The following is an 8,408-nucleotide window of genomic DNA, read 5'->3' as shown; positions in this document are numbered from 1 at the left end:
TGTGGTAATGAAGAACGTGTTGTTTATACTTGTGGATTACTTGTTGTTTGTTTTAGAGGCTTGCACATGATTTAAGGCAAGATCCCTCTTGCTCAAATCTGAATTTAAGATTTATTATACATTATATGCATATTTTGACTGTATTGTGATTGATTGTAGTTTTTAAATTGTGATATAATTATCTACGTGGATTGTTTAATGATAAATGGGAATAACTGATATTGTAAGGATAAGAATTAATAGATTATTATTTTTAAAGATTATTTTTATAATAATTATGATGAGAAGGAATTTATTTGGAAAATGAGTTAGTTTTGAATAGTTATTAAAATAGATAATTTAAAACTATTTATTTAAAAAAGGGGTCATTTTGAGTTGTTAAGTTATTTTCGGCAAAAGAATTATATTTTTGATAATTATGATGATTTAAAAGAATTTATTTTGTAAAAAGAATTATTTATTTTGGATTTAAATTAAATTATGATTTTGTGTTGGTAGTTGTAGACTGCGACTTTTTATGTGTAAAACGATCATGGTTTTTCGATTTCATTTTTAATCGTAGTCATATTGGATATTATTTAGCTGTAGATAATTTTTATGAGTAGTTTTGAGATTCAGATAACAAGATATTGATGAAATCAGACTATATGCATGTTTTTACTGATTCATAATTACATTTCATGTTTTGTGAATATTTTACTGTATTTGACATGTCTGCTTTTATTGTTCCTTGTTGTGTTTAAGAACTATTAGTAGTTCATGACTTAGTGGCCTTGTGCGTCATGAATGAGACTTAGTGACATGTGTGTGTGTTGACTGAATTTAGGTGGTGAACCAGAGATATTAGGGACTTTGATTGTTGACTTAGAAAAATGAGAAGAGTTTGGATGGGCCGGAAAGTCTTTGTTCATGTGATCGGATGTGGCTGTTGATGTATCTTCCAGGCTCGCGCCAGTGAATTCATGTAGTCACTGGGGTTTGTTTGTTGGGTCAAAGTAAAGTTTATGTAGTCACTTTGGTCTGTGAATTTGATATTCACCCGAGTTTAGCTTGAGTTCGGACCAGGCTGAAAACAAATTGCGTGTAGTCCTCTGACTGAGTTTGTGTAGTGGTATTGGATGCACGTAGGAGATTTGTGAACAGTCAGTTATCCGATGATATGAGCATTAACTCTGTGTGGGATGAGGACCGATGACCTATTTTAGGATGGCTAGTTACATGACTTCGTTTCTTGGCTAAGTATGAATTCTTGTGTGAGATGTAGGTCAGTTGTATTTTCTTTTCATACATAGATTGGGGTTAATATTTAATTATCTATAATTTGAGACATATGATATATACATGAGGGTTTTCTTGTTTGGATTATTTTGCTCGACGTACTACGTCTCTTGTTGTAGATTTTTAAGTATTAATTCTATCTAGTTGTATGACATCGTTACTTGGATGATTATTCTGATCGCTAGCTGTATGATCGACTTGTTACTTGGTTGATTTTATTAGATTCTTCTGATTATTATATTCTAGTGATTGATTGTATTTAGATTATTAGTATTTCAATATCATGCTTCCATTATTATTATATCTGTTTTTGCCTTGGTCACTTGACCGTTCCTATTTTTCCCTTGTGGGATCTTGCCGTGTGCTAACGCCGACGTACACCTATTTTCCGTGGTGTACACCAGACTTAGAGGAAGAACAGGTCCAGTTGGGAGATCGCCAGGAGCCAGAGGATTCTCAGCAGGGATATCTTGCAGACAGAGCAGAAGAAGAAGCCGAAGCTTAGTTATTGATCCTAGTTGTTTTTGTAGAACTTTCATTTCCTTTTGATCAGTGTATTTTTATATTTTTCAGTATTCATTTGTTCAATTTTGTATAAGGGCATGTTGACCTGAATATTATGTCTTGGATGATATTCATTTGTGATATGTATTATTTTATTCTGTGTTATTCATTATATTCTCGCTATTGTGATCGGAGACCTATATCTTTGCATTTATTTCTTGACGCTTAGCGTATTAGGTTGAGGAGAAATGTTTATTTTTCTTTATTCTCCTTGATCTATTACATTACGGGTTTGTTCACGTTCCGATTCCCAGGTATTTTTAGGAAGCGGGGCGTGACAGGTGGCTTGTCGCCCAATTTAGAGTCCTGATAGAGCAAAGGATTGGTGAAATAGTTTTTAACCCCTTTGAAGGGCTGCTTATCAGCGACCACCATATGTACTTGATCACGGTCGTCTACATACTTTAAACACTGATGCAATGTGGATGAGACTATCTGGTTGTTATGGATCCATGACCGTCCTAATATCATGTTATAGGAAGGTTCCGTATCGATGACGTAGCAGGTCACTTCCATCTTCATGTCGCCTAACTGGCACTTGAGGCGGATCTTCCCCAGCGACCGAGTTTCGGTGGCGTTAAAGCCAAAGATGGTAGTAGTCATTGCGGACAACCGCTTTTGAGGCACCCCCAAGTGTTTGATAAGCTTCAAGGGGACAATTCTTAGTGCAGACCCTGGATCTACTTAGATCCTGTCTACTCGAGAGGAGCCGGCGTTGTTAGACCCTAATGCCACTAGGAAAGAACCCTAGAGGGGGAGGGGTGTGAATAGGGTCTTATGCTAATCTAATCCGATTTTATGCCGATTAAAACTAATTAACAAATATATCCTAGCAAGTATGATATGCTACAAGATATGTGCAAGGATATACAATATAAACAAGGGTAAACAATATGATCATGCAACAATGGCGATATAACAATATGCAAGAATAAATACGCCAATGCCAAACCCAAACACAAGGAAATAATCACAGAGTTCGAACCTTCCGTCCTACGTCTCCACACCCCACTCCTGGGGAGAATCCACTACATAACCCGGTTTGGAAGCCGAAACTTCTCTACACACTCGATTTTCTAGCTAACTGAAAACTCTACACACTCGGTTATCAAGTCAAACGACAACTCTTACAAATCCTTACAAAGTACATACACAAGCCACAACCTCAAGTGTTGGTCCTCACGTATCGACTCCCTCAAGTGCTCGAAATTATCACCTCTCACTAGGCCACCGACGCCACTCCTCTCGGTATCGACTCCGTCCTCACCACACACTCCTCTCGGTGTACAAGTGTATTACAAAGTGAACTTCACAATTAGGCACACAACAAATGATTGTTCTCTAAACAAGGTGAGAACTCAATTAGGCTCAACTCAAAGTTACAATCTCTCACAACACCAATTATACTATGTATGAAATACTATAAGCTCAAGTGGGTGTGTGTAACAATGAGATTTGATAAAAAAACAAACTAAACTCAGTTTAAATCTAGCATATGGAAATTATAAACAATATAATAAATAGCTAGAAATAGAGTTTAGGAAAACTTCTTTATGATATCAAGAGAGAGGGAGAAGAGCTGAATGCCCAAACACCAATAGATGATCTCCACTTGCTCTTGTGAAATTATCTTCACAAACTAAACTCTCAAATACTTAAAAGCTTTTTAAACAAACACTAAACAAAACTTAAACCCTTGTTAAAACTTTGTTAAAACATTCTCTTGGATTGTTTATGAAAGATGAGACCAAGGGGTATTTATACCCATTCAAAACTTCAGCAAAAACCCCAAGAAAAAGACCAAAAACCCATAAACAAACAAAACAGAAAACTAACCGTTACTGCGCAGCGGCTCTCTGATAAGTCGACTTATGGGTCGACCTATGAGTCGGCTTATAAGTCGACTAATGAGTCAGATTATATGAGTCAACCTAGCAGACAAAAAAACACAACTCCGCTGCACTTCGTGAGTCGACTTATGAGTCGACTAAACTGCACAGACCAGAAATGCACATGAAAACAGAACTTTAAACCATGTTTAAAAATATTAAATAAATTCCAAAAATATAAAACTTTGAGAAATAATTATAGACATGATAATACATATGATACAAAAACTGGTTTTTAAAAAGGACCTCCCAAATGTAAAATGTCATTATTTTGCAAAATAGTCCAAAACATGAAAATGTGATATACATGAATTTTGACATTTTAGCTTAACCATGTTTTGAAACATTATAAAATAATTATATAGACTTAATAAAATATGTATATGATTGTTATTAAGTCTATAAACCAAGAAAATAATATTTTCACAAAATTGCATATTTTGCAAACTTTTCAAAACAATAAATATGATTTCTTGAACTAAATAAAATTGATATTGATGAAATCATATATATGCATATAAGTATGAAACAAGAAATGTATTTTCAATTGTTATATATATATATATAAATGAAATACGTGTGTGTATATATATATGATTGTATATATATACATAGAAACCAATATAATGTGTGTGTATAATGTTGAGCTTAAAGTACCAACACACATAATATAAAACCTAAACTAAATATACCCAAGCTTGAAATCTTCGATGAAGCTCAACTTGGTACACTCGCGGATGAAGCTAGAACTTGGATCTTCAATTTGAATTTCATAGGCTTCACTCCACAATTCCGTCAACCTCCATTTGATATGATCGTTATGGCGCAATCCATCCATCCTCCAACTTCGTTGTTTGTCTAGAATACCTAATAAGAAATACAAATACTAGATAAACAATATTAGAAATTGTTTGTAATCATCAAAACAAGATTAGAAGATGTAGGCTCATAACATGAGACTTAACAGGCGTATCCCGTGAAGTATAGGGGTCGGTCATGGGATGTACTCTTGATGAGCATATCCTATGGAGTGAATGTAATGTAAGGAATCTGCTGCCTAGATGCTAAGTAGCATTGTGGACACCCTTTATCCACGTCTTCTTCCGAAGTAGGCGAGAAATGCATAGCAAAAGCATCTGAGTCAGCTAGTGCCTCCCGTAAAGCTTCCCGAGTAGACTTGGATAACCGTAGGAGCTCATACAAGGTGATCCTGACTGGAATGTTCTTCAGCTGTGCGAGTAGCTCGAACCGAAAGGGTTGACCACTTGAACTCGGCTTGTCGAGATTCAGTTGGACTGTTGGTGATGGTCCTACGGATGGTCTTGCCAGACTTTCTACTTTCGAATGATAGTTCTTAGCAAAGTCCTTTCCCGCTCGGGTAATCAATGCATCTACCTTATTGTCAGTGGGGTAAGCAATGCATCTACCTCATTGTCGGAATCAGTGAGGGTCGCTATCTCCACTTTGTCATCGTCTGGAATTGCCGAAATGATGTTACAAAGTTTAGGCTGGCCTTTGGACTTGTTGGAAGTCCACTGCTCATCGTCGAGGACATCAGGATGAACCCACATCACTTGTCCTGATGGCAAGATCTATAGCATCAAGCCTTTCTCTCATTTATTGTGAGGATCGGCATTGACAATCTTCAACTCCGCCTTGGGGATGAGTACAACCCCTGCTAGTGCATGGACTTCAGGAAGATCTATCCTAAATTTCAAAGTGATCATGTTTGTAGTCACCTTCTTCTACATCTTTTCCTTCTTTAGGACTCCTGCATCGTAAAGAGCTTGCAACTTATCCTTAAGGATATAGCATTTGGAGGTATGATGACCTAAAAATCTGTAGTACGCACAGTAGTTCGGATCATCTATTTTGTTCACGTCTTCAGGCTTCGTGATCTCTGGTAGCTTGATCCTGTTGATCTTGAGGAGAGTATCGAAGGTAGATATAACTTGGTCTTCCTTGAAGTTGTATTGCCTCGGAGGGCACTGCTCGAAAGACTTGGGCTCCTGTCTCTGAGCTGACTTGGGGGCTAGAGTAGAATCGATAGCCATGATCTCTTTTACCCTCGACCAAGAAGGGTTCCTGGGGGCACTTGATTCTGAAGATCCTTTTTTAGATCGAGACTCTTCGACTTCCAGCCTCTTGATCATGTTTTCCACCTGCTCGCCTTGGCGAATAAGTTCCTTCTAGGTTCGGGTTTCCATCGCGCTGACCTTAGATAGAATGTTGATCAAGAAATTGTTACGACACATCTCGATCAAAGTGCTTTCAGAGACCTGGTCTCGGCAATGAAGTGACCGATTTCTGAATCTCTTTACAAAATCGTTGACCGACTCTGTTTTCTTTTGTTTCTCAGCAAGCAAAGTGGCCATCGAAACTTTTGTGTCGTCGTCGAAGAAACAGGCCAAGAAAAGCTTTTCCACATCAGCCTATGTTTTGATAGAGCTTGGAGTTCTAAATCATCAGTAGTATGGACAGTATGTTCATAGTCAACAGTCGGGAGTTTCAAATCATCAGTAACATGTCCTCTCCGGTGAGGAGGTCTTGACTCTAGAGACTGCTAAGAAAGTCTTTCGAACACCGATGGTTTCAGTGTTTCAATACACTAGCAATCAGCAAGCACTGCTTTGATGAGCCTCTCACAGTGGCACTAAGGATTTGCTTCGTGAATAGTGCTCTTGCGAGTCAAATGTTCTCTGAGATCCCTTATAGGTTGATGGTGACAACCCTCGGTGTCAGAAGAACCAAACATTCAATCATGCAAAGAAGGTTTAGAAGAAGACTTGTGAGAACACTTGGAAAATTCTCCAAATGTTGAGTTCAGGCAAGCCTGCCTTGACAAGCGAGGTCTCGTGTTCTGGTGAGCTTCAGCCTTCTGGCGCGCTCCAGCTACTTGTTCATTCAGGTGAGGTCGGCCTGTTTGACTAGTCTTTGCTTTGCCCTTTTGGCCAAGGCATGCTTGTGGGCGAGGCTTGGGTGTCAGGCAGGCCTGATGGGGCTCACTTGTTTTCTTCAGCTTGCCTGATCTGGTGAAGTCACCTGATATAGGCGGTTCATTAGATCAGAGCACTTTGTCAAAAGAACGGAGCTCGCCTGAGGAAGGGGGCTCGCCTGAATTGGAAACATGGCTTGAAAAGTGAAGCTCGCCTGATTTGGGGGGCTCGCCTGAGTTACTAAGTTCACCCGAATAGGGAACTTTGCTCATGGAGCGAGGCTCGCCTAAAATGTTAGGCTCACCTGAAATGCCAAGTTCGCTAGTTTTAAGAACATTAATGACAGAGCGAAGCCCGCCTGTGTAGGTGGGCTCGCCTGATAAGCTCAGTTCAGCAGAACTGAGAACTTTACGTTCTTGTTTGGCTCTTTTCAGGCCTGAATAGTAATTCAGGCCATCATAGGAAATGCTGGCTTGTGCTTCTTGGCGGGCGAGAGCCTGTCCTTCTTGGTAAGTGAGAGCCTGTCGTCGTCGTAGTTGGGCTCTCTTGGAGAGAGGAGCATTCATATTAATAACGAAAGCGTGGTCCACGTGGATTGTCTCCTCTTGTGTAGGGGGCTACGTGGATTGCTTGGCAACCCAACGAGCAGCCCTACAACTTTCATTCTTGGTCTTTGGCTCGATCTTGATAGGCTTGGGGGAGATAAAACCCCTTGCCATAGCTCGAGTAGAGCACTTAGGCGTAGTTGCCTCGGCTGCTTGGGGTTGGGCCACACACACGACTCTGTAGCATCTGTGAGATGCATTGCCACCAGAGAAGGATGAAGATAAGTACTCCTCATACTTAGCTTGGTCAAACTTAATTACAATGGACTCGATTATCGTCCCCTCCACAATTTCATCAAATTGCGCCACCACCATTTTGATTGAAGAAATAGTTTCTCCCACTGTGGTGTCATCTTCTGTAGGGCATAAAAATTGACTCCCGAAAAGGGATTATTTGTATTAATAAGAATGACTTATTACAAACTAAGGATTAATAATTACGATAGAAGCGAAAAGAATGCTCTTCTTGTTTAACATGAGTTCTTCGGTAGCGATAGGACGCCTCCCCCGAATGCTTGCATCGAGTTTGCTTCCTTTAGATGTTTCGATCGAAATTGCGGTTGAGCTTCAGTGCGCAGTAGAAGCTCTTGTGTGATTGAGTTCGATTATACCCGAGCTTGATAAGTATCAATGCCGAAAGCTTAGAAAGGGCTACAATGCAAGAGTTTGTAGAGAGCTAATGAGTCTCCAATCTGAGAGTTTAGATTGAGTCTACTTCAACAATCCAAGATTATAGCCAAGAATATTCCATCAAGCAAGCCAATGGAAGTTTCTGCTTGAAGAGCCTAAACACCAGCCAGGAGCAAGACCCCTTTCACGTTGGCAAATAAGGTCTTTAAATAGGCAAGAGAAAGTCTGGTTCCCCCTTAACTTGTGGGATGTGACCACTAATAGGTGAGGAGCACCCATGCCCTCCTCTAGCTATGGGATGTGACCACTATAAGGGTGATGAGAGCAATGCCTCATTACCCGGGACGTAAAATATGGGTGGGCCCACTCCTACAAGCAAGCAGCCTCTTGCACTGTTCAGGCGAGGTCGACAGGCTTGCGGGCGAGCTTGGGCGCTGTCTGAATGCTCAAGCGAGCTTGCAGGCGAGCTTAACGAATAGGTAGGGTCGGCTGGCGGACCCCCAAGC

The sequence above is a fragment of the Asparagus officinalis genome, chromosome 8, assembly GCF_001876935.1.
Source record: "Asparagus officinalis chromosome 8, Aspof.V1, whole genome shotgun sequence".
NCBI lineage: Eukaryota > Viridiplantae > Streptophyta > Magnoliopsida > Asparagales > Asparagaceae > Asparagus > Asparagus officinalis.
The sequence above is the reverse complement of the archived record's forward strand: the minus strand, read 5'-3'. Positions refer to the sequence as shown.